The 12,309-nt window shown below is 40.0% G+C and overlaps 1 protein-coding gene across 6 annotated transcripts in view; it reads left to right on the top strand.

Moving 5' to 3' along the window:
• Positions 1–9,936: 9,936 nt before the first annotated feature.
• Positions 9,937–12,309, top strand: part of MARCHF8 (membrane associated ring-CH-type finger 8) — a 119,132-nt gene continuing 116,759 nt past the window's right edge. For 3 of the 6 annotated variants that reach the window (XM_061178531.1, XM_061178449.1, XM_061178231.1), the window contains exon 1: positions 10,108–10,601. The gene's annotated coding sequence lies outside the window, so the exon portion shown is untranslated. Of the gene's footprint in view, positions 10,058–10,107; positions 10,602–12,309 lie in introns of those variants that run through there. The other 3 variants (XM_061178299.1, XM_061178376.1, XM_061178684.1) reach the window with 3 other exon arrangements.

Here is a 12,309-nt window from a genome sequence, read left to right as displayed (position 1 = left end):
ACTTTATATAATAAAATCTAGTTTCTGGATTTTTTTAAACAGTAAGCATTTGGTTTTAGCAACACTAAAAGTCTGAAAAATTTTAACTTTTACCTACATGAAATATTTTCAAGTTTAGTGAATTTTAATTATTCTAATATGGGAATTTTAAGTACTAAGATGTTTTAAAATTTTATCAGTGTTGTAACTTGTGGAGGTATTTAATTATAAAAAAGAAGACAGGAATTAATTTTCTGATATATGTTTCATATGGTTTTATGCCATCATGATAGATAATTCAGTTCTGTATGTAGCAGTGTTTTCCAAATTATGACCCCTATACCACTCCTGGAACATGAGATGATTTTAAGTGATACATGGATGAACATTTTTTAATAATTATATATTGTATCAGAAAAAAATGTAACTCTAAGTAACTTAAGTTGAAAATAAAATAAATTGATATAGGTTAAAAAAAACTGATTGAAAGTTGCCAAGCAAGGGTACATACAACAAAAATCATAAAAGTTGACGCGAATGACTGAAATTTAGGAAAGAAGGTATGATGTTCTCATTTTTCTTTGAAAATTATGTTAAACTTTCAAAGTGATTGATGAAAGTAAATTACATAGTTTTAGAAAAACTATATAAGGATGAAAAATGAAAGTAAAACTGTCACCGTATACCTCCCCCAATCTCTTTTAATAATTTCTATTTTAGTTTTTCTGGTAGTTACCGTCATAACAGTAGCCAACATAGACATTATTTTTTGATACCCCATTATTACAGGTAAGGAATTTAGCATGATAACACATTACATCAAGACTGTACTTCCCAATTTTTTAGTGCGTTAGTCTGCTCATGCCGCCATAACACAAAATACCACAGACTGGGTGGCTTAAACAGAGAAAACTGTGAGAACAGAAATTAAACAACAGAAATTAATTTTCTCACAGTTCTGGAGGCTAGAAGTCCCAGATCAAGGGATCCAGCAGGGTGGATTTCTGGTAAGATCTCTCTTCCTGGCTTTCAGAGAGCTGATCTCTCTCTGTCCTTACATGGTCTTTCCTCAGTGTGCACACACGGAACTTTGATGTCTCTTCTTACAAAGACATTAATACCATGGGATCAGGGCCTCTCTCTAATGGCCTCATTTAATCTTAATTACTTCCTTACTCCAAATACAGCCACACTGGGGGTTAGGGCTTCAACATATGAATTTGTAGGAGACACATATTTAGTCCAAAATGATTAGTTATTTTTAGTTACAGTAGTTATTTCAAGTTCACTCACTCCTCTGCAGTTACCCTAGTCCATGTTACCATAGCTTTCACTTGAGCTATTGCAATAGCTTCCTAACTGGGCTTCTTAAATTAGTTCTATGTCCTTCATAACCCATTGTCTACTCTTAACTGTAGTGTGCTTGCAGAACCAAAAAATTGAGCACATTGATGCTCGCAATGTATCAGTGACTTCTTGTGTTCTTAGAATAAAGACCCAAATCCTTAACCCTTCTTACTAGTAAGGCTCCTGTGGTCTGGCCCCCATCTACTTCTCCAGCCTCATATTGTACTGTTTATCCATGCTTTCTGGGATTTGCCCACACTAACTTTTAGTTTTCCCAGCCTGTTTTCCCTTGGTAACACCCACTTTATTCAGATGCCAACTCCATCGTTACTTCCTGAAGGAAGCAAACCTCTGTGTAACTATTGCCCACGTTAAGAAATAACAAACATTGCCAGTACCCCAGAACTCATTCCTGCCTCCTACCCTTTCCCAATCACTACCACCATCCTTCCATGCTGTGATAGTCATTTTCTTGCATTTTTTAATGGTTTTACCGTCTAAGCATGTATCCCTGCAGTTTTGCTTTACAAAAACAAAAACCTTTACCTAGTGGAATTGTATGGCATGTATTCTTTATCTGGCTTTTTTCATTCAGTGTTGATTATGAGACTTATTTGTGTCGCATGTAGTTGTACTTAATTTTTATCGAAGTATTCTTCAATATGACTGTGCCACAATTTATGTTTCCATTTACCGCTGATGCACATTTGGGTTGTTTCTAGCCTTGAGTATTATATACAATGCTGCTGTGAACATTTGTGCACATGTCTTCTGGAGCACATGTATACACATTTCTTTTGAGTCTACACCTAACAGCAGAATTGCTGGATCATGGATGATTAGTGTTCGTTCAACCTATTAGATGATATCAATGAATTTTCCAAAGTGGATTTTACCAGCTTATCTCTACTCATAGCAGTTTGAGAGTCCTCTGTTTCACATCCTTACCAGTACTTACTATCTCTAGTCATTCCAGTGATTGGTTTTTGTTTACTTCTCACATGTTCCTGCTCGTCTCAGCCAGCCTCCCTACCAGCTCCAAGTTACCTTTCTTTGCAGCTTTAGGGGTGAGGGGTGGAGTCCAATCCCAGCTTTGGAGGGGAGACAGTCTCCCTTGAATGATATTGAGCCTTGACTTCTGTCTCCCTGGCCCTGTGAGTCATGGTTTGGCATATACACTTAGTATAGACAGGATTTCAGTGCTCTGCCTACCTCTTTGGATGCATGCTTTCACTTAGATTTTAGCCCAGTGATTCTCGAGAATCTTGCCAGTTCTTTGATTCTTTAAGAATATATACATTTGGGCTTCCCTGGTGGCGCAGTGGTTGAGAGTCTGCCTGCCAATACAGGGGACGCGGGTTCGAGCCCTGGTCTGGGAGGATCCCGCATGCCACGGAGCGGCTAGGCCCGTGAGCCACAATTACTGAGCCTGCACGTCTGGAGCCTGTGCTCCGCAACAGGAGAGGCCGCGATGGTGAGAGGCCCGCGCACCGCGATGAAGAGTGGCCCCCACTTGCCGCAACTGGAGAAAGCCCTCGCACAGAAACGAAGACCCAACACAGCCATAAATAAATAAATAAATTAAAAAAAATTATATATACATTTAAAATTTTTGTCCAGCAGTTTCAGCCGGAGGAGTGGCTCAAATAACCTAGTCAGCTTTATTTCTGGAAACTGAAACTTTTGTTTTTAGTTGAATTTTTTCAATTCATTTTCTTGGATTATTTCGCAGTGTTAATCTCTTTCTTTTGGGTTACTGATCTTTTTCAAATACTTGATGATTTTGTACATGTCTATGAAGAATGTGACTGCTTAGTGTGGGTAGGGGCCAAGGATAAAAGTGGAAGTATTGCTTAATTTACGTGTGCTTGGTGATTGTGCTTCGTCAGGTAATCCTCTTTTGGAAACTCCTTCATTCAAATAGTTATTGAGTGCCTCCCACGTGCAAGTAATTATAATTAGTTGTTTGGAATATAGGTGAACTTGACAGGTGGAGTTTACATTGCAATACAGACAGACTTTAAACAACTAACCATGTCATTATTTAATTATAATTTTAATAAATATTATAAAGGAAAAAATGTGGACATATGCAAATATGCAACAGAAGCATCTGATCTAGTCCAGTACTCTTTAAGTTGAAACCTCTCAAAGAGTAACAAGTGATAATTAGCTAGGAAAAGGGGTTAACGACGAGGGAGAGACCTAGGAGAAAAGAAAAGAAAAAAAAAAAATTCTCATAAAGACTTTTTTCCTAGTTGGGCTTTACCTCTTTATTCAGGAAGGGATGCCCTGATCAGAGACTTTATCCTATATGTAATTGACCAGAACACTATTTTAAGGGCAGCTGGGAGATCAAGGTTTTAGCTTTTCCATTATAGCAGTTTCAAGCAAGGAAGAAAGAGGCTGGAAATGGAGACTGGGTCAGTTACCTACAGTTTCTGTTACAAAAGAATGATTAGATTCCAAAAGGGATGAGAATTTAAGGTTTGTTGGGGGTAGAAGCAAAATATAAAGGACAAAATCCTAATGAAAAGAATTCAGGGACACTAGATAAGCCCAAAAGCTTATATCCAATCTGCTCAAGAAGAGAATCAAACATTTTATTATATACAAAGAAAAAGAAAAAAGAATAAGGTCGAGATTTTAGTCTATATAGTATTTCTTTGTTATAATCACATCCTTAATACATAAACATATTCAGTCTTATTTTTCAAAAACCAATGTTTACCAATAGAAATACTAAAAGTAGACATTTAAAACAAAGACATTAAGGGAAGAAAAGTTCATAAAGGATGGAGGGAGTGCTAATAGGCTTAAGTCATAAAAAGAAAAAGTTACAGGTAAGATCAAAAAATAAAGTCCAACACCTTGCTGTAGAGGAAATACCTGAAGTAGAAAGATACAGGCAAATTTTAGTTTACTTTTTTACTTTTAGCTCATTTCTTCTTATTGCTTAATAATATTTAATTCGGGACTTCCCTGGCTGTCCAGTGGTTAAGACTGCGTGCTTGCACTGCAGGGGGCGCGGGTTTGATCTCTGGTCGGGGAACTAAGATGCCACATGCTCTGTGGTGTGGCCAAAAAAAAAAAAAAATTTAATTGTATGGATATCTTTCATTGCTGTGTCAGCTGAGAGGGCCTAGAAGCAATAACATCCTAGTAGCAATGAGTACACCTAGCACCCAGATCTTGGTTTCTAATACCATAAAGGACAATACCATACTTCCTTAGAGAAATGGCTGATTCTAGGACTGGGACAGGAAATATATGACTTCTTGTAGTGCCAGAAAGAAAGGGAGTGCTGAAAAAAGAAAGCCCACACCAAAAACCTACAATAATGATGGGGTATGTCAAAGGGACACAGTAGTCAACTGAAAGAGCTCCCAGTAGCCAAACCTGGAACACTTTGAGCAATAAAATAAAGTAGTATTGGATTATAATTCAAAGTACAAGTATCCATGAGTCTATACTTACATAAACAATAAATGTTAAAATGATTAAGAGACAGATCTCCCATTCAGAAGAATTCTGTAGATAGTCCTCCCTCAAGGAGGTGGGTATTAACTCCCCATTCTGTAACAGTGAACTGTGCTTAGTGACTTCCTTCCAATGCGTATAGTATGGAAAGGGGGAAAAAAGAGTGACTTTACAATGGAGAAACCTGACAAACACTACGTCAGCCAGGTGATCAAGGTCAAACATCAACAATGATGCATCATGTTGATAGAATGAACCCTTGATTAGATGTAGTGAGAATGGCACTTTACCTCTGTGATCTTCCTGTCAAAAACCCACAGCCCCTGGGACTTCCCTGGCAGTCTAGTGGTTAAGACTTCGCCTTCCGATGCAGGGGGCGCGGATTTGATCCCTGGTTGGGGAACTAAAATCCCACATGCCACACACTGGGGCCAAAAATTTAAAAAAAGAAAAGAAAAACAAAGGAAATCTGAATCAAGCATAGACTTTAATATACCATACTAATATAAAGTATTAACAGGGGAAATTGGGTGTGGGATATATGGGAACTCTTTTGAAAATTTTATGTAAATCAAACTATTCTAAAAAATAGTTTATTAAAAAAACTTAAAAAAAATGTGCAAAAAGAAGTGGACTAGACTAGCTAGTATGTGCCTTAACATCCATTGTGGATATAACAGGACAAGTCAACAGTGAAAAACAAGATGAATTTAACATTTTTGTAGACAATAAAATGGGACAAATAGAGAATATATGTTTTCTCAAGTATTTGATTCCCTTGGGGGCAAGAAAATCCATGTAAAATATAAAAAGTAGACATTTTAAACAGTACATTCTTAGAAGTATTCTGTTGTAAAATGCTGTCATTAGTGTTTAACAATAATGGAAAACTAAAAAATTCTTCACACATATTTAAAAATCCTAGAAAGTATTATTTTATACACCAACTTTCAACTTTATTTAACTTTTTTAATAGTACTTATTAAAATTTGCACAACACAGTCAAAGCTGTAACTTACCAGAAAATAGTGCTATATTCTTTATTCCAGAAATAAGGTAGAAATGTCTATGTTACAAAGAAAGAGAAAAACTATAATCTAAAACTTGGGAAAAGAACTCGGAGAACCAAAGGAAAAGAGAAAACGGAAATCAGGAAAAGAAAAGAAAGTGAATACTGGAAATTGAATAAAATTGCACTTATTCCACAATATTTCAGCCAAATTTATATCAACATTACCTTAAGAAAGAAAAGTAAATTAGTAAAATTAGAAATGAAAAGGGAAGTTTAATTCAGAAGAATCTAAAAAATATTATGGAAAGTTAGCAAAATGAGTAAAGCCCCAGAGATTTTCTTGGAAAAAATTTCATTTAAATAACAGTATTCAGTCATTCGATAAGTATTAATTGAGCATCTATTAGGTGTCAGGCACTATTCTAAATGCTGTGGACATAGTGTTGAACTAAATATCCCTGCTTTCATTATGTGCTTATATTCTAGAGAAGGGAAACAATAAAAATAAATATGCCAGAAGGAGTATTGGTGTTAGGATGTATTCGTTTACTAGGGCTGCCATAACAAAGTACCATAGACTGGGTGGCTTAAACAAGTTTATTTTCTCACAGTTCTAGAAGCTAGAAGTCTGAGATCAAGGAGTTGGCAGGTTGGTTTCCTCTGAGGCCTCTCTCCTTGGCTTGCAGAGAGCTGCCTTCTCCCTGTGTCTTCACATGATCTTCCCTCTATGGGCATCTGTGTCCTAATCTCTTCTTATGAGGACACTGGTCATAATGGATTAGGGCCCACCTGAATGACCTTATTTTACCTTAACTACCTTTTTAAAGGGCCTATCTTGAGTACAGTCACATTCCGAGGTACTGGGACTTAGGACTTAAACATATAAATTTTAAAGAGACATAATTCACACTATAACAGATGTTATGTTACAATGTGGTAACACATTAACCCCCAAAGCTCAGTGGTTTAACACGAAGTTTATTCTTCACCCTTGCAAAATTCAGTGAGCCAGGCAACTTTTCAGGGCAACTGCCTGATAAGGTAACTCAGTGATTCAGTCTGTTTCTGTTGTGTGGTTTGCCAGTGCCACCTGTGGTCTCTGAGACTGCTGCAGCAGGGGAAGAGAGAGCTGGAGGGTTGCATGGTGGCTCCAATATGCTCTTGCCAGAAGTGTAGAAGCACCCTTCTGCTCACAGCCCATTGGTCAGAGCTGGGCATGTGGCCCTACCTAACTGCGAGAGTTATGGGGGTGGGGAATGGATATTTCATGATCTGTAAATGTCTCTGCCACAGCTAGTAATAAGTGCTAAAACAAAAACCAAGCAGAGTAGGGTGACAGATATGAGCGTTGTTTTAAAAAGGGTGGTCAAATACAGCCACTATGAGAAAGTTAACATTTAAGTAAGGTCACAAAGGCAGTGAAGAAATGGGGGAAAGTGTTCTTTGCCTGACATAATGAAGAAATAGCAGAGAAGCCTGGTGGCTGGAGCAAAGCAAGTGAGGGAGATGATAGGAAATAAAGGGCTATGTCATGGAGGACTTTGCAGGCAAGAACTTTGGACTTTATTCTGAACTGGGAAAATATTGGGGGTTTCTATAATGGGATTTAAGTTTTGAAAAATCATGCTGGTGATCGCGTAGAAAAAAGACTGTAGGAGGCAGGATGGAAGTCAGGAAACAGAAAGGTATAGCAGTCGTCCATGTGGGGAATCAACGGGCTGGGGCCGGAACTGGGCTGGGATGTCGTACTCTCCTGGATGATTTTCACCCCCCCCAAACCACCAGCAACATCTCTCCCCCTCCTCACTCTCAGCTTATTTTATTAAACTATGAATAATTGGAAAAGGAATTCCACCTGCGTCAAACAAGTCTACCAAGCTATCTGTATCTGCCTGCTCGCAACCCTTGTTCACCTATCTACAGACGATCCCTCCAGCCTACCTGAGGATTTTCTTTATACGACTGTCACTCTCTTCTGCATCCATCTTTCCTTATCACTGGACCATTTCTATTAGCGTATAAATATTTAAACAGAGAACCTTAACGCCCACATCTCTTACCTGCTGTTGTCCCATTCCCCTGCTCCTCTTTACAGCAAAAAGAAATACATCTACTTGCTGTCACCATTTACTATCTCTAAAATCAAGCTTGAAAAAAATAAATTAAAAAAATCAAGCTTGTATCCCCACCACTTTGTCTTAATTGCTCTGTTCTCAAGCTCTCAATGATCTGTAAACTGCCAAATCCAAAGGTCAATTTTCATTTTACTCAACTTCTCAGGACCAATGACACATGCATTTTCTTCTCCTTGAAACATTTTCTTCCTTTCGTCTTTAGGACTCCTCTGTTTTGTTTCTCCTCTTATCTCTGGCTGCTCCTAAGTTTCCTTTGCTTATCTTCTAATCTCTAAAGTCTAATCTCCATATGACTAGCCTTTGGATCTCTCTTTTATTCCCCATCAATTGTGCAATTAATGTCCTCAGTCAGCGACTTTCGGTGATTTTCAAACTGTAGGACAGAACCAGTATTCAGTTAAAAAAATCAATTGAGTTGGGAGCAGAAGTTTTATAAAACTGAACAGAATAAAGTGGAAGAGAAAGGGAAGGTAAATTTGCTTCTTGAAACTTTTAAGTTATATATTGATCAATACATGTATTTGGTCGGTATGGAAAATGTATTTTGTATTCTGGGTTGAGGTCAGAAGGTATCAAAGTTAGTGCTTTGTGTGAGCTCATCCAATACTGTGGCTTTTAATCCACTGACCAATCAATTTTTATCTCTATATGTCTCCCCAGAATTCCAGTGAGTCCTGGCTCACCCTAGCATTGCCTCCAGAGTACAGCCTAACCCACAGATCCTTCTGGATCTACAAAAGTTCTTTGCCACTTCCTACCGAAGGATGGCAGGATTCCACATGCATGGATCAGCCAACTTTCTTTGCTTCCCAGATAAGGAATACCAATGGAGGATACTGTTCCTGCCTTCGTGGAACATCTGTTGTCAGAGGCAGCAGAAAAGGTCAACCAGGTTGTGGCAACTGGCCTTGTAACCTATTTTCCATAGCAAAAGATGAATATTGCCGAAGATCCATCACTATATTTTGTACTCTTTGTAGTGCTGCATTCTAGGTGTGTTATAGAAATGAAGAGGATATTTGACCTTGCCCTGTTGACCTGGAGGATATTTTGAGTCCACTGTTTTGACCCTGTCAATGTGCTCATAGATAGCTAAGTAAGCAAAGTGATCGGAAATGTATGGTGGAATGTGATTACCCAATAGATCACACCAGGACAACATAACAACTGGCATATTTGCGGGTATTTGCTCCCAATTCACTCATGAATTTAGTAAGAAATAATACAAATTATTTATTACACAGCTTATAATGAATATTATGGGAGAAATTGTCAGTGGCTGAGACTTTACTTCTGCAAAGTTTGATATAGGAAAACTACACTTGGTAGAAGTAGTCACTACAAACAAAGTGACAGAGCTATAACCAGGAAAGTTTGATGTGGACAAAAGCTTAATGCCAAATCAAATATTTACTTAGATATGTTTGTATTTACATATACAAAGACTAGTCATGGAAATGATAATAAAATATAATTTAAAATAAAAATTGGAAGTCCCATAAGCCCTCTTCACAGCCTTTCTATGATGGGGGGATGGTAGGCTGTGGACCTTCATTCACATTAGGGAGCAAAAGTAAACAAAAGTGTTCGTTAAGGCAAATCAAACCATTATTGCTTATTCCTTTGCTCTCCCTTTGTTTTCTAGCTTTGGGTAAAGAAGTATTTTCCGTTTTTCTTTTCAAGTTCAACATCATAATGCCGGACCGAATTCCCTCCCCCTTCCAAAACAAGAATGATACATGCGGTTAGGCTCAGGGGTCACTAAAGGACGAAGCCGGTGGTGGATCTTTCCTCTTCCTCGCCCGGGTTGATCAGGGCGCGCCGGCTGTCGACTCTGCACAGCTGCCCATGCGGTGGGAGAGCAGAAAGACCGCGCCGACGCCGACGCCCGCCCCCAGAGCGCCGTCGTCGCTGGGCAACGCCTCTGCCCCACCCCGGTCGAGCACGTGACGTGTGCGTCACGTGACAGACCAGTCGGCGTCCTCCCGCGGAGGGTTGTAAACAGGCTTAGGGGTGGCCGAGCTGCAGCCCTGCCGCGTCCGCGTCTCCGGCATGCCCGAGGCGGGCGGGGGTTTCCCCGCCGCGAGCTCAGCGCCCACCTGAGGTAACTCCTGCGGCCTCGGGTCTGGCGTACCCCGCGCCGCGCGGAGCCGCCGCTGCTGGCCGCCGTCGAGGCCGGCCGAGCCCCCGGCCCCGGCAGGGGGTGTGGCTGCCCGTTGTGCGGTCCGCGACAGGTGGGCGGGTCGGGGGCGGCCGTCGAGGCCCGGGCCTCGCACCGCCCTGGGCCGGGGCCCAGGCGCCTAGCCGGCCGAAAGGCGGCAGCGACCCCGGGCCGTGGGCTCTTCCGCCCCGGTTTTCGAGGCTGCCCTTGGGCCGGGCCGAGCCGGGGGCCGCAGGAGCCATCGGGCGCTGAGGGCCCGGGGCTGCCAGCGTGGAGTCCCAGTTGAAGTCCTGCCCCCGACGGGCTGTGAGACCTTGGGCAAGTCAGCCCTCCCCTTGGCCTGAGTTTCCACATCTGTAAAATGAAAGGATGGACTAGGTGATTTCTGAGGATCTTACCCTTCCGACGTGTGTGATCTCGAGAGAGGCCTGTATACATTGGAAGCTGCCAGAGGGAAAGCATAGGTAGATATTTTGTCTTTTAATTGGTGAGTTTCTGTTTGAGTTTTTCACCTGACACTATTTGGATTCTTGTTCACTAGGGTGAAGTTTTTAATAGAAAACTTAGAGAAAGTCATAATGGTTTATGTTACTTTTTTCTCCCCCCCAGGCTTTAAAAGTGCAACGGAACCTTTTTTCTTAAAACGTTGTTTGGAAGCCGAATTTGTCAAAATCAGAATCTTTATCTGCTATGCTGTCTTCCTCCCCGCTCCCCGGCTCCCATACCACTGAGAGAACTAGGTTTGGGAGAAAAGGCGGTCCTGTTTTATGTAGTGCGTGAACATAAACAGAATCTGAGGTGATGGTGTGTAGGCAAAAAGATTATCTGGAGGATTTTTTTTTTTTTAAGTTAAGAGAAATACATAGTTTCCTCATTTGTTGTTTTTGAAGACTAGAGTTGGTAAGTTTACTAGAACTCACAGTTTGATATCGAAAGAGGAAAACCATATCCTTTGACAGCTTGTCTGCTTGGTGCTTCTGTGAGGTGTGTGAAAATCAGAGGTCGAGTGGACCATGAGTGGAGCCCAACGTGACCTAGTGGAGTATGTTTTCTCTTTTGAAAGCAAACCGACTTCCTTGATCTTTGGTTTAGGTTTAGGCAAGTCACTTCCCTTCTTGGGGTCACAGTTTCTGCTACAAAGTGAGGAAATTGGATTGATTTTGGCTTCCCTTAGGGTTGCCAGATAAAATACAGGACACCCAGTTAAATTTGAATTTTAGTAAACAGTGAATAAGTTTTTAGTATAAATATTGCATAGGGCATGCTTTACTAAAAAGTCATTGTTTATCCGAAATTTAACTGGGCCGACTGTATTTTTATTTGCTAAATCTGGCAACCCTAGCTCCAACATTTTTGTCTTCTTTAAATTAGTTCCAGGAAGATATTACAGATGCATAGACGGGAGTGAGTTGGTTAAACCAGTCAAGACCCTTTGTTTGTTATCAGTAGCAGTGTCTAGTTCTTGAAGAACAGCTCTGTTTCACTTTGGTCCCTCCCGCCCCCCCCCTCCCCCGACCATGTAGCAGTTCCTTTTTTGCTGTAATCACATAATGTTTAGGTTTATACTCTTGGTGGTAAACAATTTAAATAACTGAAAGAAAAAAAAGTTGCCAAAATTTCTTAAAAGTACCAAATTTGAGTCAAGAAATGGCATATACTATTTTTTTTTCTAGAAAAGGTACTTTACAGTCCTACTTATTCTTTAGTTATCTGATTGACTCAAGACATTTTCTAAAGCAGTGGACTGTTCTGATGGTAAATAATCCTACAGGAAGATCTTAGGCCTTTTGCTTTGGCCACCTGTGAGTATGGAAATGACCAGTGTATAGTGTATGCACTATAAACATTTAGTTTTAACTATTTATCAATTTTGTCTTTACTGTATTTTGAAGATTTTCAATGTTGAAATTTTTTTCAGGGAGTGTAATTTTTAATTCTTCATTTCTGAGGATTTTTTAAAAAAATTAGGCCTGACTTAGTTTGTTTGCTCAACTCACTCTGAAATCCCTGAATTTTCTAATTCATGTATTCATTTAACAGTCAATAACAACAAAAAACCTGAGTGCCGCCTTTGAGCCAGGCTGATGTGATCAGTGTTGTACTTCTTCAGGTGCTTATTCTGATAGAGGAGTTAAATCACATGCAATCCAGGGATAATGTGATGAGGGCCTTGAAGTGATACAAGTGCTACGGAA

Source organism: Eubalaena glacialis, chromosome 1, assembly GCF_028564815.1.
Source record: "Eubalaena glacialis isolate mEubGla1 chromosome 1, mEubGla1.1.hap2.+ XY, whole genome shotgun sequence".
Taxonomy (NCBI): domain Eukaryota; kingdom Metazoa; phylum Chordata; class Mammalia; order Artiodactyla; family Balaenidae; genus Eubalaena; species Eubalaena glacialis.
This window is presented reverse-complemented; position numbering and strand designations above follow the sequence as displayed.